The sequence below is a fragment of the Meles meles genome, chromosome 6, assembly GCF_922984935.1.
Source record: "Meles meles chromosome 6, mMelMel3.1 paternal haplotype, whole genome shotgun sequence".
In the NCBI taxonomy this organism is placed as follows: Eukaryota; Metazoa; Chordata; class Mammalia; order Carnivora; family Mustelidae; genus Meles; species Meles meles.
In genome coordinates this window covers 24,551,160-24,572,982 of record NC_060071.1, presented here as the reverse complement: position 1 = coordinate 24,572,982, position 21,823 = coordinate 24,551,160, and the positions used below count along the sequence as shown (strand labels likewise).

The 21,823-nt window shown below is 67.6% G+C and overlaps 13 non-coding genes across 13 annotated transcripts; all 13 read right to left on the bottom strand.

The window, feature by feature from the left end:
• Positions 1 to 590: 590 nt before the first annotated feature.
• On the bottom strand, positions 591 to 671 carry LOC123945637. Its single transcript, XR_006819455.1, has one exon. It is a non-coding gene; the product is annotated as a small nucleolar RNA SNORD115 (small nucleolar RNA).
• Positions 672 to 2,271: 1,600 nt separating this feature from the next.
• On the bottom strand, positions 2,272 to 2,352 carry LOC123945487. The gene has a single exon (XR_006819311.1). It is a non-coding gene; the product is annotated as a small nucleolar RNA SNORD115 (small nucleolar RNA).
• A 1,584-nt stretch (positions 2,353 to 3,936) lies between these two features.
• Positions 3,937 to 4,017, bottom strand: LOC123945636. Its single transcript, XR_006819454.1, has one exon. It is a non-coding gene; the product is annotated as a small nucleolar RNA SNORD115 (small nucleolar RNA).
• Positions 4,018 to 5,617: 1,600 nt separating this feature from the next.
• On the bottom strand, positions 5,618 to 5,698 carry LOC123945486. The gene has a single exon (XR_006819310.1). It is a non-coding gene; the product is annotated as a small nucleolar RNA SNORD115 (small nucleolar RNA).
• Positions 5,699 to 7,282: 1,584 nt separating this feature from the next.
• LOC123945635 lies at positions 7,283 to 7,363 on the bottom strand. The gene has a single exon (XR_006819453.1). It is a non-coding gene; the product is annotated as a small nucleolar RNA SNORD115 (small nucleolar RNA).
• Positions 7,364 to 8,963: 1,600 nt separating this feature from the next.
• On the bottom strand, positions 8,964 to 9,044 carry LOC123945485. The gene has a single exon (XR_006819309.1). It is a non-coding gene; the product is annotated as a small nucleolar RNA SNORD115 (small nucleolar RNA).
• A 1,584-nt stretch (positions 9,045 to 10,628) lies between these two features.
• On the bottom strand, positions 10,629 to 10,709 carry LOC123945634. The gene has a single exon (XR_006819452.1). It is a non-coding gene; the product is annotated as a small nucleolar RNA SNORD115 (small nucleolar RNA).
• Positions 10,710 to 12,309: 1,600 nt separating this feature from the next.
• Positions 12,310 to 12,390, bottom strand: LOC123945484. Its single transcript, XR_006819308.1, has one exon. It is a non-coding gene; the product is annotated as a small nucleolar RNA SNORD115 (small nucleolar RNA).
• Positions 12,391 to 13,974: 1,584 nt separating this feature from the next.
• Positions 13,975 to 14,055, bottom strand: LOC123945633. The gene has a single exon (XR_006819451.1). It is a non-coding gene; the product is annotated as a small nucleolar RNA SNORD115 (small nucleolar RNA).
• A 1,600-nt stretch (positions 14,056 to 15,655) lies between these two features.
• On the bottom strand, positions 15,656 to 15,736 carry LOC123945483. The gene has a single exon (XR_006819307.1). It is a non-coding gene; the product is annotated as a small nucleolar RNA SNORD115 (small nucleolar RNA).
• A 1,584-nt stretch (positions 15,737 to 17,320) lies between these two features.
• LOC123945632 lies at positions 17,321 to 17,401 on the bottom strand. The gene has a single exon (XR_006819450.1). It is a non-coding gene; the product is annotated as a small nucleolar RNA SNORD115 (small nucleolar RNA).
• A 1,600-nt stretch (positions 17,402 to 19,001) lies between these two features.
• Positions 19,002 to 19,082, bottom strand: LOC123945482. Its single transcript, XR_006819306.1, has one exon. It is a non-coding gene; the product is annotated as a small nucleolar RNA SNORD115 (small nucleolar RNA).
• A 1,584-nt stretch (positions 19,083 to 20,666) lies between these two features.
• On the bottom strand, positions 20,667 to 20,747 carry LOC123945631. Its single transcript, XR_006819449.1, has one exon. It is a non-coding gene; the product is annotated as a small nucleolar RNA SNORD115 (small nucleolar RNA).
• Positions 20,748 to 21,823: the final 1,076 nt, after the last annotated feature.

The window sequence follows — 21,823 nt, the reverse complement described above, 5'->3', positions numbered from 1 at the left end:
CTCTCTTCTCGGGCGCACAGGACACAGCTGGACGTACAAGGAGGCCTCAGGTCCATGTGGGACGACGGCGGCATGCCCCCAGCCCCCAGTCGTTGCCAGTGACCTGGCCCAACTTTCCCATTCCCTGCACGTGGGATTGCTGAAGGGCGGCTGTGCATGGGCAGGTCCACGCTGTGTGGGCCACCACAGCCCCCATCCCTAGCACAGTGCTGGAGCAGGGGCCCGTGCGGGGATCCGGGCTCCGCGGACAATGCCCATGGCGCCTGGCATCTCCCTGCAGGCCCAGAGTCTTCCACTCACCTCTCTTGGGTCACGCCGCACCAAGTTCCGGCCCCCGAGGCCCGCTGAAAGACACAAGGGGCAACGGTCTCCTAAGCAATGGCACCGAGGGAGCTGTCCTGCGAGGTGGATTGGGTCCGGAGGCCGGGCGGAACGCCTCACGACCTCGAGCGGACCCCTGACGGGCACAGACAGGCCAGGGCCAGCACGGGGAGCCCCGAGGGTACGATGGCCTCACGCCCACAACTGCGGCGCACCTCCAGGGTCCCCAGGGTCTGGGGGAGGCTGATCCCGGCACAGACGCCTGTCTTGGGCCTCAGCGTAATCCTATTGAGCATGATTTTTAGGTCATCATCGCTCTTCGAGACCACTTGAGTTCTCATCACTGACCCAAGCAAGCTGGTGGCGATGCGTGCGGCCTCGGGGCACCCCGAAGCTGCTTACCGGGGCTGCATTCCGCACCGCGTCCATGCCCCCGGGTCCTGAGACGTGAGACCTCTGGGCAGGGCGGGGCCAAGCAAGACGTGCTCATCTGGGCGAGCTTCTCGATTGTGGATGGGTTTCTAAGGAGAGACGGAGAGACCAGCTGTCCAAACGTCCTGGTCTGAAGCGCCTGCCGTGCGGCCCAGGGCCCCCTTTCCCGGAGTCCTGGCCACTGGGGGCCCGGCAGAGTTCGGAGCCAAGCATGGCAGGTGTCCGCCAGGAAGGAGCCGGGCCCAAGGGCCCGGCTGCCCTTTCCGGGGCATCCCAAAGCAATGGAGACCGTGGTCCCTGTGGGAGCCCAGCCTTCTGGAGAACGGCCCCTGACCATGGCATGGACCACAGGGCTTTGGCCGGGTCCCCGCTGTCTCCCGGAGTGGCGAGCCAAGAGCGGCGGCCCGGGAGGTTTGGCCAGGACGCCGCCCACCCTCTCCTGGAGCCACCTGGGAGCCAAGGACCTGAGCCCCTGCCCGGGAAGCCAAAGGTTGCCGGGGCCCAGGGCTCCCCCACGGCCGAGCGGGGAAAGCCAGGTCACTCTCCACCACGGCAGCAAGGCACACCGCCCGCTGGCCGCTCTGGACGAGGGACCTGACTCGGCCCGTGCAGTGCCGCTTCACCACGACCCTATCCCGGGTGCTTGAGAGTCTCAGGTGAGAGGCTGAGCCCCAACGGCTCCTGTGGCCTGGGACGTGCAGTTTCTGCCCCCCCGCCCCAGTGGAACCGTGCCGTCTGGCCAGCTCAACGAATCCTCGTGGGCTCTTCGGAAGTGGCCTCCCGGGGCCCCAAACGCCTTGGTCGTCTGCAGGACGGGACAGGAGCTCGGGCCAGTGCAGCCCGCAGAAACCTGCCATGGGCCGGACCTTGAGCAACAAGGTGTTGCTGAAGGGCACAGTGGCCTCCGAGACCACGGGTCTCACGTCCACTCCCTTTCTGGGCCCCCCGGACACGCCGCAATTGATCAGGAGGCCTCGGGTGCACCTGGGCCTTGGGCGGCCAGCCCGCGCTTTCCAGGCCTTGTCAGCCCCCCGGCCCACGTTTCGCGATCCCTGCCCCTGGGATGGCTCAGGGGCACACGCTCACGGGGACTTCGGTGCCGTCCGGACAATGAGGACCCGCATCCCCAGCCCAGGCCCAGCTGCGGAGTCCCTGCTGGGGTCCCCGCTTCCCGATGCCAGGCCAAGGGGTCTGGGGCCTCCCTCGGAGCCCAGAGGCTTCCGCTCACCTCTCCTGGTGGGAGACGCGCCAAGAACCTTGCCAGCCAGGCCCGCTGAAAGACACAAGGACACAAGGGTGGCTAAGCCCTGGCTCTCGGGCAGCTGTCCGGGGAAGAGGCCTGGGTCGGTAGACCAGCTGGAACGCCAGAACACCCCGTCGGCACCCGCAGGTGCACCGACGTCCGGGGGCCACAGCAGAGAGCCTCGAGAGGTGGTTCTCCTCCCGCGGCCACCTGCAGCGCACCCTCACTGCCCCGACGCTCTGGGGGAGGCTGACCCCGGCACGGTCCCCTGCCTTGGGCCTCAGCGTAATCCTATTGAGCGTGATTTTTAGGTCCTCATCGCTCTTCGAGACCATATGAGTTCTCATCATTGACCCAAGCACGCCCGAGGCGACGCGGGAGGTCCCCTACCACCCAGAAGCTGCTTACCGAGGCTGCTCTCAGGACAGCGCCATACCCCGGCTTCCTGAGGCATGGGACCTGGCGGCGGGGCTGGGCGATGCAAGACTTGGTGGTCAGGGCCAGATCCTCGCTTGGGGATGGGGGCCTAAGGAGGGAGGGGGAGGCCGGCCGTCGGAACGGCGTGCTCGCTGGCCCGTGCCATGCCGCCAAGAACTCTCCAGCCCGAAGCCCTGGCCGGTGCTGTCCAGGCGGGCGGCTGACCCACCCAGGGCTCGGGTCCGCGGGCAAGGGGCAGGACACAAGGGACCCGCTGCCCATCCCTGGCCTTCCCAAATCCACGGAGATCCGGGCCCCCGTGGGAGCCTCCCCTTGCTGAGAAAGGCCCCAGAGCATGGCCTGGAGCACAGGGATTTCCAGTGCTCCCCCGATGTCTGCCGGGGCCCCAAGCAAAGCGTGGCGCACCCGGATGTGAGGGCCCGAAGGACGCCTTCCCACACATGGGGACCGCGGTGGTCTAGGGACCCGGGCCCTGGCACTCGCAGCCAGCGGTGGCCCCCAGGCCCTGATCGCCCAGGGCGAAAAAGGGAATCGCGTCTCACCGTCTCCCACCAAGCAGCGCAAGGCGGGAGACCGCGGCCCGCCCTGCAGGAGGGTCCTGACTCTCCCCTTGTGGCGGCGCTTCCTCTGGGGGCCTCAGAGGACCGGCTCAGCCCCACGGCCTGCTGTGGCCCGGGGCTCGCCACTCTTCCCCTGGGCCAGGGAAACCTTGCTGACTCGGGAAATCCGAGGAAACATTCGAGGGCTGTACTTCAGCAGCCTCCCGTGCCCTGCTTACACTTGGGCGTCTGCTGCATTCTTCATGAGCTCTGCCCTCTCCAGCCCTCTCCAGAACCATCGGCTGGGGTGACTCGAGCGACAACCACTCGCTGAAGGGGACAGAGGGCCCTGACACCAAGGGACTCACGTCCGCTCTCTTCTCGGGCGCACAGGACACAGCTGGACGTACAAGGAGGCCTCAGGTCCATGTGGGACGACGGCGGCATGCCCCCAGCCCCCAGTCGTTGCCAGTGACCTGGCCCAACTTTCCCATTCCCTGCACGTGGGATTGCTGAAGGGCGGCTGTGCATGGGCAGGTCCACGCTGTGTGGGCCACCACAGCCCCCATCCCTAGCACAGTGCTGGAGCAGGGGCCCGTGCGGGGATCCGGGCTCCGCGGACAATGCCCATGGCGCCTGGCATCTCCCTGCAGGCCCAGAGTCTTCCACTCACCTCTCTTGGGTCACGCCGCACCAAGTTCCGGCCCCCGAGGCCCGCTGAAAGACACAAGGGGCAACGGTCTCCTAAGCAATGGCACCGAGGGAGCTGTCCTGCGAGGTGGATTGGGTCCGGAGGCCGGGCGGAACGCCTCACGACCTCGAGCGGACCCCTGACGGGCACAGACAGGCCAGGGCCAGCACGGGGAGCCCCGAGGGTACGATGGCCTCACGCCCACAACTGCGGCGCACCTCCAGGGTCCCCAGGGTCTGGGGGAGGCTGATCCCGGCACAGACGCCTGTCTTGGGCCTCAGCGTAATCCTATTGAGCATGATTTTTAGGTCATCATCGCTCTTCGAGACCACTTGAGTTCTCATCACTGACCCAAGCAAGCTGGTGGCGATGCGTGCGGCCTCGGGGCACCCCGAAGCTGCTTACCGGGGCTGCATTCCGCACCGCGTCCATGCCCCCGGGTCCTGAGACGTGAGACCTCTGGGCAGGGCGGGGCCAAGCAAGACGTGCTCATCTGGGCGAGCTTCTCGATTGTGGATGGGTTTCTAAGGAGAGACGGAGAGACCAGCTGTCCAAACGTCCTGGTCTGAAGCGCCTGCCGTGCGGCCCAGGGCCCCCTTTCCCGGAGTCCTGGCCACTGGGGGCCCGGCAGAGTTCGGAGCCAAGCATGGCAGGTGTCCGCCAGGAAGGAGCCGGGCCCAAGGGCCCGGCTGCCCTTTCCGGGGCATCCCAAAGCAATGGAGACCGTGGTCCCTGTGGGAGCCCAGCCTTCTGGAGAACGGCCCCTGACCATGGCATGGACCACAGGGCTTTGGCCGGGTCCCCGCTGTCTCCCGGAGTGGCGAGCCAAGAGCGGCGGCCCGGGAGGTTTGGCCAGGACGCCGCCCACCCTCTCCTGGAGCCACCTGGGAGCCAAGGACCTGAGCCCCTGCCCGGGAAGCCAAAGGTTGCCGGGGCCCAGGGCTCCCCCACGGCCGAGCGGGGAAAGCCAGGTCACTCTCCACCACGGCAGCAAGGCACACCGCCCGCTGGCCGCTCTGGACGAGGGACCTGACTCGGCCCGTGCAGTGCCGCTTCACCACGACCCTATCCCGGGTGCTTGAGAGTCTCAGGTGAGAGGCTGAGCCCCAACGGCTCCTGTGGCCTGGGACGTGCAGTTTCTGCCCCCCCGCCCCAGTGGAACCGTGCCGTCTGGCCAGCTCAACGAATCCTCGTGGGCTCTTCGGAAGTGGCCTCCCGGGGCCCCAAACGCCTTGGTCGTCTGCAGGACGGGACAGGAGCTCGGGCCAGTGCAGCCCGCAGAAACCTGCCATGGGCCGGGCCTTGAGCAACAAGGTGTTGCTGAAGGGCACAGTGGCCTCCGAGACCACGGGTCTCACGTCCACTCCCTTTCTGGGCCCCCCGGACACGCCGCAATTGATCAGGAGGCCTCGGGTGCACCTGGGCCTTGGGCGGCCAGCCCGCGCTTTCCAGGCCTTGTCAGCCCCCCGGCCCACGTTTCGCGATCCCTGCCCCTGGGATGGCTCAGGGGCACACGCTCACGGGGACTTCGGTGCCGTCCGGACAATGAGGACCCGCATCCCCAGCCCAGGCCCAGCTGCGGAGTCCCTGCTGGGGTCCCCGCTTCCCGATGCCAGGCCAAGGGGTCTGGGGCCTCCCTCGGAGCCCAGAGGCTTCCGCTCACCTCTCCTGGTGGGAGACGCGCCAAGAACCTTGCCAGCCAGGCCCGCTGAAAGACACAAGGACACAAGGGTGGCTAAGCCCTGGCTCTCGGGCAGCTGTCCGGGGAAGAGGCCTGGGTCGGTAGACCAGCTGGAACGCCAGAACACCCCGTCGGCACCCGCAGGTGCACCGACGTCCGGGGGCCACAGCAGAGAGCCTCGAGAGGTGGTTCTCCTCCCGCGGCCACCTGCAGCGCACCCTCACTGCCCCGACGCTCTGGGGGAGGCTGACCCCGGCACGGTCCCCTGCCTTGGGCCTCAGCGTAATCCTATTGAGCGTGATTTTTAGGTCCTCATCGCTCTTCGAGACCATATGAGTTCTCATCATTGACCCAAGCACGCCCGAGGCGACGCGGGAGGTCCCCTACCACCCAGAAGCTGCTTACCGAGGCTGCTCTCAGGACAGCGCCATACCCCGGCTTCCTGAGGCATGGGACCTGGCGGCGGGGCTGGGCGATGCAAGACTTGGTGGTCAGGGCCAGATCCTCGCTTGGGGATGGGGGCCTAAGGAGGGAGGGGGAGGCCGGCCGTCGGAACGGCGTGCTCGCTGGCCCGTGCCATGCCGCCAAGAACTCTCCAGCCCGAAGCCCTGGCCGGTGCTGTCCAGGCGGGCGGCTGACCCACCCATGGCTCGGGTCCGCGGGCAAGGGGCAGGACACAAGGGACCCGCTGCCCATCCCTGGCCTTCCCAAATCCACGGAGATCCGGGCCCCCGTGGGAGCCTCCCCTTGCTAGGAAAGGCCCCAGAGCATGGCCTGGAGCACAGGGATTTCCAGTGCTCCCCCGATGTCTGCAGGGGCCCCAAGCAAAGCGTGGCGCACCCGATTGTGAGGGCCCGAAGGACGCCTTCCCACACATGGGGACCGCGGTGGTCTAGGGACCCGGGCCCTGGCACTCGCAGCCAGCGGTGGCCCCCAGGCCCTGATCGCCCAGGGCGAAAAAGGGAATCGCGTCTCACCGTCTCCCACCAAGCAGCGCAAGGCAGGAGACCGCGGCCCGCCCTGCAGGAGGGTCCTGACTCTCCCCTTGTGGCGGCGCTTCCTCTGGGGGCCTCAGAGGACCGGCTCAGCCCCACGGCCTGCTGTGGCCCGGGGCTCGCCACTCTTCCCCTGGGCCAGGGAAACCTTGCTGACTCGGGAAATCCGAGGAAACATTCGAGGGCTGTACTTCAGCAGCCTCCCGTGCCCTGCTTACACTTGGGCGTCTGCTGCATTCTTCATGAGCTCTGCCCTCTCCAGCCCTCTCCAGAACCATCGGCTGGGGTGACTCGAGCGACAACCACTCGCTGAAGGGGACAGAGGGCCCTGACACCAAGGGACTCACGTCCGCTCTCTTCTCGGGCGCACAGGACACAGCTGGACGTACAAGGAGGCCTCAGGTCCATGTGGGACGACGGCGGCATGCCCCCAGCCCCCAGTCGTTGCCAGTGACCTGGCCCAACTTTCCCATTCCCTGCACGTGGGATTGCTGAAGGGCGGCTGTGCATGGGCAGGTCCACGCTGTGTGGGCCACCACAGCCCCCATCCCTAGCACAGTGCTGGAGCCGGGGCCCGTGCGGGGATCCGGGCTCCGCGGACAATGCCCATGGCGCCTGGCATCTCCCTGCAGGCCCAGAGTCTTCCACTCACCTCTCTTGGGTCACGCCGCACCAAGTTCCGGCCCCCGAGGCCCGCTGAAAGACACAAGGGGCAACGGTCTCCTAAGCAATGGCACCGAGGGAGCTGTCCTGCGAGGTGGATTGGGTCCGGAGGCCGGGCGGAACGCCTCACGACCTCGAGCGGACCCCTGACGGGCACAGACAGGCCAGGGCCAGCACGGGGAGCCCCGAGGGTACGATGGCCTCACGCCCACAACTGCGGCGCACCTCCAGGGTCCCCAGGGTCTGGGGGAGGCTGATCCCGGCACAGACGCCTGTCTTGGGCCTCAGCGTAATCCTATTGAGCATGATTTTTAGGTCATCATCGCTCTTCGAGACCACTTGAGTTCTCATCACTGACCCAAGCAAGCTGGTGGCGATGCGTGCGGCCTCGGGGCACCCCGAAGCTGCTTACCGGGGCTGCATTCCGCACCGCGTCCATGCCCCCGGGTCCTGAGACGTGAGACCTCTGGGCAGGGCGGGGCCAAGCAAGACGTGCTCATCTGGGCGAGCTTCTCGATTGTGGATGGGATTCTAAGGAGAGACGGAGAGACCAGCTGTCCAAACGTCCTGGTCTGAAGCGCCTGCCGTGCGGCCCAGGGCCCCCTTTCCCGGAGTCCTGGCCACTGGGGGCCCGGCAGAGTTCGGAGCCAAGCATGGCAGGTGTCCGCCAGGAAGGAGCCGGGCCCAAGGGCCCGGCTGCCCTTTCCGGGGCATCCCAAAGCAATGGAGACCGTGGTCCCTGTGGGAGCCCAGCCTTCTGGAGAACGGCCCCTGACCATGGCATGGACCACAGGGCTTTGGCCGGGTCCCCGCTGTCTCCCGGAGTGGCGAGCCAAGAGCGGCGGCCCGGGAGGTTTGGCCAGGACGCCGCCCACCCTCTCCTGGAGCCACCTGGGAGCCAAGGACCTGAGCCCCTGCCCGGGAAGCCAAAGGTTGCCGGGGCCCAGGGCTCCCCCACGGCCGAGCGGGGAAAGCCAGGTCACTCTCCACCACGGCAGCAAGGCACACCGCCCGCTGGCCGCTCTGGACGAGGGACCTGACTCGGCCCGTGCAGTGCCGCTTCACCACGACCCTATCCCGGGTGCTTGAGAGTCTCAGGTGAGAGGCTGAGCCCCAACGGCTCCTGTGGCCTGGGACGTGCAGTTTCTGCCCCCCCGCCCCAGTGGAACCGTGCCGTCTGGCCAGCTCAACGAATCCTCGTGGGCTCTTCGGAAGTGGCCTCCCGGGGCCCCAAACGCCTTGGTCGTCTGCAGGACGGGACAGGAGCTCGGGCCAGTGCAGCCCGCAGAAACCTGCCATGGGCCGGGCCTTGAGCAACAAGGTGTTGCTGAAGGGCACAGTGGCCTCCGAGACCACGGGTCTCACGTCCACTCCCTTTCTGGGCCCCCCGGACACGCCGCAATTGATCAGGAGGCCTCGGGTGCACCTGGGCCTTGGGCGGCCAGCCCGCGCTTTCCAGGCCTTGTCAGCCCCCCGGCCCACGTTTCGCGATCCCTGCCCCTGGGATGGCTCAGGGGCACACGCTCACGGGGACTTCGGTGCCGTCCGGACAATGAGGACCCGCATCCCCAGCCCAGGCCCAGCTGCGGAGTCCCTGCTGGGGTCCCCGCTTCCCGATGCCAGGCCAAGGGGTCTGGGGCCTCCCTCGGAGCCCAGAGGCTTCCGCTCACCTCTCCTGGTGGGAGACGCGCCAAGAACCTTGACAGCCAGGCCCGCTGAAAGATACAAGGACACAAGGGTGGCTAAGCCGTGGCTCTCGGGCAGCTGTCCGGGGAAGAGGCCTGGGTCGGTAGACCAGCTGGAACGCCAGAACACCCCGTCGGCACCCGCAGGTGCACCGACGTCCGGGGGCCACAGCAGAGAGCCTCGAGAGGTGGTTCTCCTCCCGCGGCCACCTGCAGCGCACCCTCACTGCCCCGACGCTCTGGGGGAGGCTGACCCCGGCACGGTCCCCTGCCTTGGGCCTCAGCGTAATCCTATTGAGCGTGATTTTTAGGTCCTCATCGCTCTTCGAGACCATATGAGTTCTCATCATTGACCCAAGCACGCCCGAGGCGACGCGGGAGGTCCCCTACCACCCAGAAGCTGCTTACCGAGGCTGCTCTCAGGACAGCGCCATACCCCGGCTTCCTGAGGCATGGGACCTGGCGGCGGGGCTGGGCGATGCAAGACTTGGTGGTCAGGGCCAGATCCTCGCTTGGGGATGGGGGCCTAAGGAGGGAGGGGGAGGCCGGCCGTCGGAACGGCGTGCTCGCTGGCCCGTGCCATGCCGCCAAGAACTCTCCAGCCCGAAGCCCTGGCCGGTGCTGTCCAGGCGGGCGGCTGACCCACCCAGGGCTCGGGTCCGCGGGCAAGGGGCAGGACACAAGGGACCCGCTGCCCATCCCTGGCCTTCCCAAATCCACGGAGATCCGGGCCCCCGTGGGAGCCTCCCCTTGCTAGGAAAGGCCCCAGAGCCTGGCCTGGAGCACAGGGATTTCCAGTGCTCCCCCGATGTCTGCCGGGGCCCCAAGCAAAGCGTGGCGCACCCGGATGTGAGGGCCCGAAGGACGCCTTCCCACACATGGGGACCGCGGTGGTCTAGGGACCCGGGCCCTGGCACTCGCAGCCAGCGGTGGCCCCCAGGCCCTGATCGCCCAGGGCGAAAAAGGGAATCGCGTCTCACCGTCTCCCACCAAGCAGCGCAAGGCGGGAGACCGCGGCCCGCCCTGCAGGAGGGTCCTGACTCTCCCCTTGTGGCGGCGCTTCCTCTGGGGGCCTCAGAGGACCGGCTCAGCCCCATGGCCTGCTGTGGCCCGGGGCTCGCCACTCTTCCCCTGGGCCAGGGAAACCTTGCTGACTCGGGAAATCCGAGGAAACATTCGAGGGCTGTACTTCAGCAGCCTCCCGTGCCCTGCTTACACTTGGGCGTCTGCTGCATTCTTCATGAGCTCTGCCCTCTCCAGCCCTCTCCAGAACCATCGGCTGGGGTGACTCGAGCGACAACCACTCGCTGAAGGGGACAGAGGGCCCTGACACCAAGGGACTCACGTCCGCTCTCTTCTCGGGCGCACAGGACACAGCTGGACGTACAAGGAGGCCTCAGGTCCATGTGGGACGACGGCGGCATGCCCCCAGCCCCCAGTCGTTGCCAGTGACCTGGCCCAACTTTCCCATTCCCTGCACGTGGGATTGCTGAAGGGCGGCTGTGCATGGGCAGGTCCACGCTGTGTGGGCCACCACAGCCCCCATCCCTAGCACAGTGCTGGAGCCGGGGCCCGTGCGGGGATCCGGGCTCCGCGGACAATGCCCATGGCGCCTGGCATCTCCCTGCAGGCCCAGAGTCTTCCACTCACCTCTCTTGGGTCACGCCGCACCAAGTTCCGGCCCCCGAGGCCCGCTGAAAGACACAAGGGGCAACGGTCTCCTAAGCAATGGCACCGAGGGAGCTGTCCTGCGAGGTGGATTGGGTCCGGAGGCCGGGCGGAACGCCTCACGACCTCGAGCGGACCCCTGACGGGCACAGACAGGCCAGGGCCAGCACGGGGAGCCCCGAGGGTACGATGGCCTCACGCCCACAACTGCGGCGCACCTCCAGGGTCCCCAGGGTCTGGGGGAGGCTGATCCCGGCACAGACGCCTGTCTTGGGCCTCAGCGTAATCCTATTGAGCATGATTTTTAGGTCATCATCGCTCTTCGAGACCACTTGAGTTCTCATCACTGACCCAAGCAAGCTGGTGGCGATGCGTGCGGCCTCGGGGCACCCCGAAGCTGCTTACCGGGGCTGCATTCCGCACCGCGTCCATGCCCCCGGGTCCTGAGACGTGAGACCTCTGGGCAGGGCGGGGCCAAGCAAGACGTGCTCATCTGGGCGAGCTTCTCGATTGTGGATGGGTTTCTAAGGAGAGACGGAGAGACCAGCTGTCCAAACGTCCTGGTCTGAAGCGCCTGCCGTGCGGCCCAGGGCCCCCTTTCCCGGAGTCCTGGCCACTGGGGGCCCGGCAGAGTTCGGAGCCAAGCATGGCAGGTGTCCGCCAGGAAGGAGCCGGGCCCAAGGGCCCGGCTGCCCTTTCCGGGGCATCCCAAAGCAATGGAGACCGTGGTCCCTGTGGGAGCCCAGCCTTCTGGAGAACGGCCCCTGACCATGGCATGGACCACAGGGCTTTGGCCGGGTCCCCGCTGTCTCCCGGAGTGGCGAGCCAAGAGCGGCGGCCCGGGAGGTTTGGCCAGGACGCCGCCCACCCTCTCCTGGAGCCACCTGGGAGCCAAGGACCTGAGCCCCTGCCCGGGAAGCCAAAGGTTGCCGGGGCCCAGGGCTCCCCCACGGCCGAGCGGGGAAAGCCAGGTCACTCTCCACCACGGCAGCAAGGCACACCGCCCGCTGGCCGCTCTGGACGAGGGACCTGACTCGGCCCGTGCAGTGCCGCTTCACCACGACCCTATCCCGGGTGCTTGAGAGTCTCAGGTGAGAGGCTGAGCCCCAACGGCTGCTGTGGCCTGGGACGTGCAGTTTCTGCCCCCCCGCCCCAGTGGAACCGTGCCGTCTGGCCAGCTCAACGAATCCTCGTGGGCTCTTCGGAAGTGGCCTCCCGGGGCCCCAAACGCCTTGGTCGTCTGCAGGACGGGACAGGAGCTCGGGCCAGTGCAGCCCGCAGAAACCTGCCATGGGCCGGGCCTTGAGCAACAAGGTGTTGCTCAAGGGCACAGTGGCCTCCGAGACCACGGGTCTCACGTCCACTCCCTTTCTGGGCCCCCCGGACACGCCGCAATTGATCAGGAGGCCTCGGGTGCACCTGGGCCTTGGGCGGCCAGCCCGCGCTTTCCAGGCCTTGTCAGCCCCCCGGCCCACGTTTCGCGATCCCTGCCCCTGGGATGGCTCAGGGGCACACGCTCACGGGGACTTCGGTGCCGTCCGGACAATGAGGACCCGCATCCCCAGCCCAGGCCCAGCTGCGGAGTCCCTGCTGGGGTCCCCGCTTCCCGATGCCAGGCCAAGGGGTCTGGGGCCTCCCTCGGAGCCCAGAGGCTTCCGCTCACCTCTCCTGGTGGGAGACGCGCCAAGAACCTTGCCAGCCAGGCCCGCTGAAAGACACAAGGACACAAGGGTGGCTAAGCCCTGGCTCTCGGGCAGCTGTCCGGGGAAGAGGCCTGGGTCGGTAGACCAGCTGGAACGCCAGAACACCCCGTCGGCACCCGCAGGTGCACCGACGTCCGGGGGCCACAGCAGAGAGCCTCGAGAGGTGGTTCTCCTCCCGCGGCCACCTGCAGCGCACCCTCACTGCCCCGACGCTCTGGGGGAGGCTGACCCCGGCACGGTCCCCTGCCTTGGGCCTCAGCGTAATCCTATTGAGCGTGATTTTTAGGTCCTCATCGCTCTTCGAGACCATATGAGTTCTCATCATTGACCCAAGCACGCCCGAGGCGACGCGGGAGGTCCCCTACCACCCAGAAGCTGCTTACCGAGGCTGCTCTCAGGACGGCGCCATACCCCGGCTTCCTGAGGCATGGGACCTGGCGGCGGGGCTGGGCGATGCAAGACTTGGTGGTCAGGGCCAGATCCTCGCTTGGGGATGGGGGCCTAAGGAGGGAGGGGGAGGCCGGCCGTCGGAACGGCGTGCTCGCTGGCCCGTGCCATGCCGCCAAGAACTCTCCAGCCCGAAGCCCTGGCCGGTGCTGTCCAGGCGGGCGGCTGACCCACCCAGGGCTCGGGTCCGCGGGCAAGGGGCAGGACACAAGGGACCCGCTGCCCATCCCTGGCCTTCCCAAATCCACGGAGATCCGGGCCCCCGTGGGAGCCTCCCCTTGCTGAGAAAGGCCCCAGAGCCTGGCCTGGAGCACAGGGATTTCCAGTGCTCCCCCGATGTCTGCCGGGGCCCCAAGCAAAGCGTGGCGCACCCGGATGTGAGGGCCCGAAGGACGCCTTCCCACACATGGGGACCGCGGTGGTCTAGGGACCCGGGCCCTGGCACTCGCAGCCAGCGGTGGCCCCCAGGCCCTGATCGCCCAGGGCGAAAAAGGGAATCGCGTCTCACCGTCTCCCACCAAGCAGCGCAAGGCGGGAGACCGCGGCCCGCCCTGCAGGAGGGTCCTGACTCTCCCCTTGTGGCGGCGCTTCCTCTGGGGGCCTCAGAGGACCGGCTCAGCCCCATGGCCTGCTGTGGCCCGGGGCTCGCCACTCTTCCCCTGGGCCAGGGAAACCTTGCTGACTCGGGAAATCCGAGGAAACATTCGAGGGCTGTACTTCAGCAGCCTCCCGTGCCCTGCTTACACTTGGGCGTCTGCTGCATTCTTCATGAGCTCTGCCCTCTCCAGCCCTCTCCAGAACCATCGGCTGGGGTGACTCGAGCGACAACCACTCGCTGAAGGGGACAGAGGGCCCTGACACCAAGGGACTCACGTCCGCTCTCTTCTCGGGCGCACAGGACACAGCTGGACGTACAAGGAGGCCTCAGGTCCATGTGGGACGACGGCGGCATGCCCCCAGCCCCCAGTCGTTGCCAGTGACCTGGCCCAACTTTCCCATTCCCTGCACGTGGGATTGCTGAAGGGCGGCTGTGCATGGGCAGGTCCACGCTGTGTGGGCCACCACAGCCCCCATCCCTAGCACAGTGCTGGAGCCGGGGCCCGTGCGGGGATCCGGGCTCCGCGGACAATGCCCATGGCGCCTGGCATCTCCCTGCAGGCCCAGAGTCTTCCACTCACCTCTCTTGGGTCACGCCGCACCAAGTTCCGGCCCCCGAGGCCCGCTGAAAGACACAAGGGGCAACGGTCTCCTAAGCAATGGCACCGAGGGAGCTGTCCTGCGAGGTGGATTGGGTCCGGAGGCCGGGCGGAACGCCTCACGACCTCGAGCGGACCCCTGACGGGCACAGACAGGCCAGGGCCAGCACGGGGAGCCCCGAGGGTACGATGGCCTCACGCCCACAACTGCGGCGCACCTCCAGGGTCCCCAGGGTCTGGGGGAGGCTGATCCCGGCACAGACGCCTGTCTTGGGCCTCAGCGTAATCCTATTGAGCATGATTTTTAGGTCATCATCGCTCTTCGAGACCACTTGAGTTCTCATCACTGACCCAAGCAAGCTGGTGGCGATGCGTGCGGCCTCGGGGCACCCCGAAGCTGCTTACCGGGGCTGCATTCCGCACCGCGTCCATGCCCCCGGGTCCTGAGACGTGAGACCTCTGGGCAGGGCGGGGCCAAGCAAGACGTGCTCATCTGGGCGAGCTTCTCGATTGTGGATGGGTTTCTAAGGAGAGACGGAGAGACCAGCTGTCCAAACGTCCTGGTCTGAAGCGCCTGCCGTGCGGCCCAGGGCCCCCTTTCCCGGAGTCCTGGCCACTGGGGGCCCGGCAGAGTTCGGAGCCAAGCATGGCAGGTGTCCGCCAGGAAGGAGCCGGGCCCAAGGGCCCGGCTGCCCTTTCCGGGGCATCCCAAAGCAATGGAGACCGTGGTCCCTGTGGGAGCCCAGCCTTCTGGAGAACGGCCCCTGACCATGGCATGGACCACAGGGCTTTGGCCGGGTCCCCGCTGTCTCCCGGAGTGGCGAGCCAAGAGCGGCGGCCCGGGAGGTTTGGCCAGGACGCCGCCCACCCTCTCCTGGAGCCACCTGGGAGCCAAGGACCTGAGCCCCTGCCCGGGAAGCCAAAGGTTGCCGGGGCCCAGGGCTCCCCCACGGCCGAGCGGGGAAAGCCAGGTCACTCTCCACCACGGCAGCAAGGCACACCGCCCGCTGGCCGCTCTGGACGAGGGACCTGACTCGGCCCGTGCAGTGCCGCTTCACCACGACCCTATCCCGGGTGCTTGAGAGTCTCAGGTGAGAGGCTGAGCCCCAACGGCTGCTGTGGCCTGGGACGTGCAGTTTCTGCCCCCCCGCCCCAGTGGAACCGTGCCGTCTGGCCAGCTCAACGAATCCTCGTGGGCTCTTCGGAAGTGGCCTCCCGGGGCCCCAAACGCCTTGGTCGTCTGCAGGACGGGACAGGAGCTCGGGCCAGTGCAGCCCGCAGAAACCTGCCATGGGCCGGGCCTTGAGCAACAAGGTGTTGCTGAAGGGCACAGTGGCCTCCGAGACCACGGGTCTCACGTCCACTCCCTTTCTGGGCCCCCCGGACACGCCGCAATTGATCAGGAGGCCTCGGGTGCACCTGGGCCTTGGGCGGCCAGCCCGCGCTTTCCAGGCCTTGTCAGCCCCCCGGCCCACGTTTCGCGATCCCTGCCCCTGGGATGGCTCAGGGGCACACGCTCACGGGGACTTCGGTGCCGTCCGGACAATGAGGACCCGCATCCCCAGCCCAGGCCCAGCTGCGGAGTCCCTGCTGGGGTCCCCGCTTCCCGATGCCAGGCCAAGGGGTCTGGGGCCTCCCTCGGAGCCCAGAGGCTTCCGCTCACCTCTCCTGGTGGGAGACGCGCCAAGAACCTTGCCAGCCAGGCCCGCTGAAAGACACAAGGACACAAGGGTGGCTAAGCCCTGGCTCTCGGGCAGCTGTCCGGGGAAGAGGCCTGGGTCGGTAGACCAGCTGGAACGCCAGAACACCCCGTCGGCACCCGCAGGTGCACCGACGTCCGGGGGCCACAGCAGAGAGCCTCGAGAGGTGGTTCTCCTCCCGCGGCCACCTGCAGCGCACCCTCACTGCCCCGACGCTCTGGGGGAGGCTGACCCCGGCACGGTCCCCTGCCTTGGGCCTCAGCGTAATCCTATTGAGCGTGATTTTTAGGTCCTCATCGCTCTTCGAGACCATATGAGTTCTCATCATTGACCCAAGCACGCCCGAGGCGACGCGGGAGGTCCCCTACCACCCAGAAGCTGCTTACCGAGGCTGCTCTCAGGACAGCGCCATACCCCGGCTTCCTGAGGCATGGGACCTGGCGGCGGGGCTGGGCGATGCAAGACCTGGTGGTCAGGGCCAGATCCTCGCTTGGGGATGGGGGCCTAAGGAGGGAGGGGGAGGCCGGCCGTCGGAACGGCGTGCTCGCTGGCCCGTGCCATGCCGCCAAGAACTCTCCAGCCCGAAGCCCTTGCCGGTGCTGTCCAGGCGGGCGGCTGACCCACCCATGGCTCGGGTCCGCGGGCAAGGGGCAGGACACAAGGGACCCGCTGCCCATCCCTGGCCTTCCCAAATCCACGGAGATCCGGGCCCCCGCGGGAGCCTCCCCTTGCTGAGAAAGGCCCCAGAGCCTGGCCTGGAGCACAGGGATTTCCAGTGCTCCCCCGATGTCTGCCGGGGCCCCAAGCAAAGCGTGGCGCACCCGGATGTGAGGGCCCGAAGGACGCCTTCCCACCCATGGGGACCGCGGTGGTCTAGGGACCCGGGCCCTGGCACTCGCAGCCAGCGGTGGCCCCCAGGCCCTGATCGCCCAGGGCGAAAAAGGGAATCGCGTCTCACCGTCTCCCACCAAGCAGCGCAAGGCGGGAGACCGCGGCCCGCCCTGCAGGAGGGTCCTGACTCTCCCCTTGTGGCGGCGCTTCCTCTGGGGGCCTCAGAGGACCGGCTCAGCCCCATGGCCTGCTGTGGCCCGGGGCTCGCCACTCTTCCCCTGGGCCAGGGAAACCTTGCTGACTCGGGAAATCCGAGGAAACATTCGAGGGCTGTACTTCAGCAGCCTCCCGTGCCCTGCTTACACTTGGGCGTCTGCTGCATTCTTCATGAGCTCTGCCCTCTCCAGCCCTCTCCAGAACCATCGGCTGGGGTGACTCGAGCGACAACCACTCGCTGAAGGGGACAGAGGGCCCTGACACCAAGGGACTCACGTCCGCTCTCTTCTCGGGCGCACAGGACACAGCTGGACGTACAAGGAGGCCTCAGGTCCATGTGGGACGACGGCGGCATGCCCCCAGCCCCCAGTCGTTGCCAGTGACCTGGCCCAACTTTCCCATTCCCTGCACGTGGGATTGCTGAAGGGCGGCTGTGCATGGGCAGGTCCACGCTGTGTGGGCCACCACAGCCCCCATCCCTAGCACAGTGCTGGAGCCGGGGCCCGTGCGGGGATCCGGGCTCCGCGGACAATGCCCATGGCGCCTGGCATCTCCCTGCAGGCCCAGAGTCTTCCACTCACCTCTCTTGGGTCACGCCGCACCAAGTTCCGGCCCCCGAGGCCCGCTGAAAGACACAAGGGGCAACGGTCTCCTAAGCAATGGCACCGAGGGAGCTGTCCTGCGAGGTGGATTGGGTCCGGAGGCCGGGCGGAACGCCTCACGACCTCGAGCGGACCCCTGACGGGCACAGACAGGCCAGGGCCAGCACGGGGAGCCCCGAGGGTACGATGGCCTCACGCCCACAACTGCGGTGCACCTCCAGGGTCCCCAGGGTCTGGGGGAGGCTGATCCCGGCACAGACGCCTGTCTTGGGCCTCAGCGTAATCCTATTGAGCATGATTTTTAGGTCATCATCGCTCTTCGAGACCACTTGAGTTCTCATCACTGACCCAAGCAAGCTGGTGGCGATGCGTGCGGCCTCGGGGCACCCCGAAGCTGCTTACCGGGGCTGCATTCCGCACCGCGTCCATGCCCCCGGGTCCTGAGACGTGAGACCTCTGGGCAGGGCGGGGCCAAGCAAGACGTGCTCATCTGGGCGAGCTTCTCGATTGTGGATGGGTTTCTAAGGAGAGACGGAGAGACCAGCTGTCCAAACGTCCTGGTCTGAAGCGCCTGCCGTGCGGCCCAGGGCCCCCTTTCCCGGAGTCCTGGCCACTGGGGGCCCGGCAGAGTTCGGAGCCAAGCATGGCAGGTGTCCGCCAGGAAGGAGCCGGGCCCAAGGGCCCGGCTGCCCTTTCCGGGGCATCCCAAAGCAATGGAGACCGTGGTCCCTGTGGGAGCCCAGCCTTCTGGAGAACGGCCCCTGACCATGGCATGGACCACAGGGCTTTGGCCGGGTCCCCGCTGTCTCCCGGAGTGGCGAGCCAAGAGCGGCGGCCCGGGAGGTTTGGCCAGGACGCCGCCCACCCTCTCCTGGAGCCACCTGGGAGCCAAGGACCTGAGCCCCTGCCCGGGAAGCCAAAGGTTGCCGGGGCCCAGGGCTCCCCCACGGCCGAGCGGGGAAAGCCAGGTCACTCTCCACCACGGCAGCAAGGCACACCGCCCGCTGGCCGCTCTGGACGAGGGACCTGACTCGGCCCGTGCAGTGCCGCTTCACCACGACCCTATCCCGGGTGCTTGAGAGTCTCAGGTGAGAGGCTGAGCCCCAACGGCTGCTGTGGCCTGGGACGTGCAGTTTCTGCCCCCCCGCCCCAGTGGAACCGTGCCGTCTGGCCAGCTCAACGAATCCTCGTGGGCTCTTCGGAAGTGGCCTCCCGGGGCCCCAAACGCCTTGGTCGTCTGCAGGACGGGACAGGAGCTCGGGCCAGTGCAGCCCGCAGAAACCTGCCATGGGCCGGGCCTTGAGCAACAAGGTGTTGCTCAAGGGCACAGTGGCCTCCGAGACCACGGGTCTCACGTCCACTCCCTTTCTGGGCCCCCCGGACACGCCGCAATTGATCAGGAGGCCTCGGGTGCACCTGGGCCTTGGGCGGCCAGCCCGCGCTTTCCAGGCCTTGTCAGCCCCCCGGCCCACGTTTCGCGATCCCTGCCCCTGGGATGGCTCAGGGGCACACGCTCACGGGGACTTCGGTGCCGTCCGGACAATGAGGACCCGCATCCCCAGCCCAGGCCCAGCTGCGGAGTCCCTGCTGGGGTCCCCGCTTCCCGATGCCAGGCCAAGGGGTCTGGGGCCTCCCTCGGAGCCCAGAGGCTTCCGCTCACCTCTCCTGGTGGGAGACGCGCCAAGAACCTTGCCAGCCAGGCCCGCTGAAAGACACAAGGACACAAGGGTGGCTAAGCCCTGGCTCTCGGGCAGCTGTCCGGGGAAGAGGCCTGGGTCGGTAGACCAGCTGGAACGCCAGAACACCCCGTCGGCACCCGCAGGTGCACCGACGTCCGGGGGCCACAGCAGAGAGCCTCGAGAGGTGGTTCTCCTCCCGCGGCCACCTGCAGCGCACCCTCACTGCCCCGACGCTCTGGGGGAGGCTGACCCCGGCACGGTCCCCTGCCTTGGGCCTCAGCGTAATCCTATTGAGCGTGATTTTTAGGTCCTCATCGCTCTTCGAGACCATATGAGTTCTCATCATTGACCCAAGCACGCCCGAGGCGACGGGGGAGGTCCCCTACCACCCAGAAGCTGCTTACCGAGGCTGCTCTCAGGACAGCGCCATACCCCGGCTTCCTGAGGCATGGGACCTGGCGGCGGGGCTGGGCGATGCAAGACTTGGTGGTCAGGGCCAGATCCTCGCTTGGGGATGGGGGCCTAAGGAGGGAGGGGGAGGCCGGCCGGCGGAACGGCGTGCTCGCTGGCCCGTGCCATGCCGCCAAGAACTCTCCAGCCCGAAGCCCTGGCCGGTGCTGTCCAGGCGGGCGGCTGACCCACCCAGGGCTCGGGTCCGCGGGCAAGGGGCAGGACACAAGGGACCCGCTGCCCATCCCTGGCCTTCCCAAATCCACGGAGATCCGGGCCCCCGTGGGAGCCTCCCCTTGCTAGGAAAGGCCCCAGAGCATGGCCTGGAGCACAGGGATTTCCAGTGCTCCCCCGATGTCTGCCGGGGCCCCAAGCAAAGCGTGGCGCACCCGGAAGTGAGGGCCCGAAGGACGCCTTCCCACACATGGGGACCGCGGTGGTCTAGGGACCCGGGCCCTGGCACTCGCAGCCAACGGTGGCCCCCAGGCCCTGATCGCCCAGGGCGAAAAAGGGAATCGCGTCTCACCGTCTCCCACCAAGCAGCGCAAGGCGGGAGACCGCGGCCCGCCCTGCAGGAGGGTCCTGACTCTCCCCTTGTGGCGGCGCTTCCTCTGGGGGCCTCAGAGGACCGGCTCAGCCCCATGGCCTGCTGTGGCCCGGGGCTCGCCACTCTTCCCCTGGGCCAGGGAAACCTTGCTGACTCGGGAAATCCGAGGAAACATTCGAGGGCTGTACTTCAGCAGCCTCCCGTGCCCTGCTTACACTTGGGCGTCTGCTGCATTCTTCATGAGCTCTGCCCTCTCCAGCCCTCTCCAGAACCATCGGCTGGGGTGACTCGAGCGACAACCACTCGCTGAAGGGGACAGAGGGCCCTGACACCAAGGGACTCACGTCCGCTCTCTTCTCGGGCGCACAGGACACAGCTGGATGTACAAGGAGGCCTCAGGTCCATGTGGGACGACGGCGGCATGCCCCCAGCCCCCAGTCGTTGCCAGTGACCTGGCCCAACTTTCCCATTCCCTGCACGTGGGATTGCTGAAGGGCGGCTGTGCATGGGCAGGTCCACGCTGTGTGGGCCACCACAGCCCCCATCCCTAGCACAGTGCTGGAGCCGGGGCCCGTGCGGGGATCCGGGCTCCGCGGACAATGCCCATGGCGCCTGGCATCTCCCTGCAGGCCCAGAGTCTTCCACTCACCTCTCTTGGGTCACGCCGCACCAAGTTCCGGCCCCCGAGGCCCGCTGAAAGACACAAGGGGCAACGGTCTCCTAAGCAATGGCACCGAGGGAGCTGTCCTGCGAGGTGGATTGGGTCCGGAGGCCGGGCGGAACGCCTCACGACCTCGAGCGGACCCCTGACGGGCACAGACAGGCCAGGGCCAGCACGGGGAGCCCCGAGGGTACGATGGCCTCACGCCCACAACTGCGGCGCACCTCCAGGGTCCCCAGGGTCTGGGGGAGGCTGATCCCGGCACAGACGCCTGTCTTGGGCCTCAGCGTAATCCTATTGAGCATGATTTTTAGGTCATCATCGCTCTTCGAGACCACTTGAGTTCTCATCACTGACCCAAGCAAGCTGGTGGCGATGCGTGCGGCCTCGGGGCACCCCGAAGCTGCTTACCGGGGCTGCATTCCGCACCGCGTCCATGCCCCCGGGTCCTGAGACGTGAGACCTCTGGGCAGGGCGGGGCCAAGCAAGACGTGCTCATCTGGGCGAGCTTCTCGATTGTGGATGGGTTTCTAAGGAGAGACGGAGAGACCAGCTGTCCAAACGTCCTGGTCTGAAGCGCCTGCCGTGCGGCCCAGGGCCCCCTTTCCCGGAGTCCTGGCCACTGGGGGCCCGGCAGAGTTCGGAGCCAAGCATGGCAGGTGTCCGCCAGGAAGGAGCCGGGCCCAAGGGCCCGGCTGCCCTTTCCGGGGCATCCCAAAGCAATGGAGACCGTGGTCCCTGTGGGAGCCCAGCCTTCTGGAGAACGGCCCCTGACCATGGCATGGACCACAGGGCTTTGGCCGGGTCCCCGCTGTCTCCCGGAGTGGCGAGCCAAGAGCGGCGGCCCGGGAGGTTTGGCCAGGACGCCGCCCACCCTCTCCTGGAGCCACCTGGGAGCCAAGGACCTGAGCCCCTGCCCGGGAAGCCAAAGGTTGCCGGGGCCCAGGGCTCCCCCACGGCCGAGCGGGGAAAGCCAGGTCACTCTCCACCACGGCAGCAAGGCACACCGCCCGCTGGCCGCTCTGGACGAGGGACCTGACTCGGCCCGTGCAGTGCCGCTTCACCACGACCCTATCCCGGGTGCTTGAGAGTCTCAGGTGAGAGGCTGAGCCCCAACGGCTGCTGTGGCCTGGGACGTGCAGTTTCTGCCCCCCCGCCCCAGTGGAACCGTGCCGTCTGGCCAGCTCAACGAATCCTCGTGGGCTCTTCGGAAGTGGCCTCCCGGGGCCCCAAACGCCTTGGTCGTCTGCAGGACGGGACAGGAGCTCGGGCCAGTGCAGCCCGCAGAAACCTGCCATGGGCCGGGCCTTGAGCAACAAGGTGTTGCTCAAGGGCACAGTGGCCTCCGAGACCACGGGTCTCACGTCCACTCCCTTTCTGGGCCCCCCGGACACGCCGCAATTGATCAGGAGGCCTCGGGTGCACCTGGGCCTTG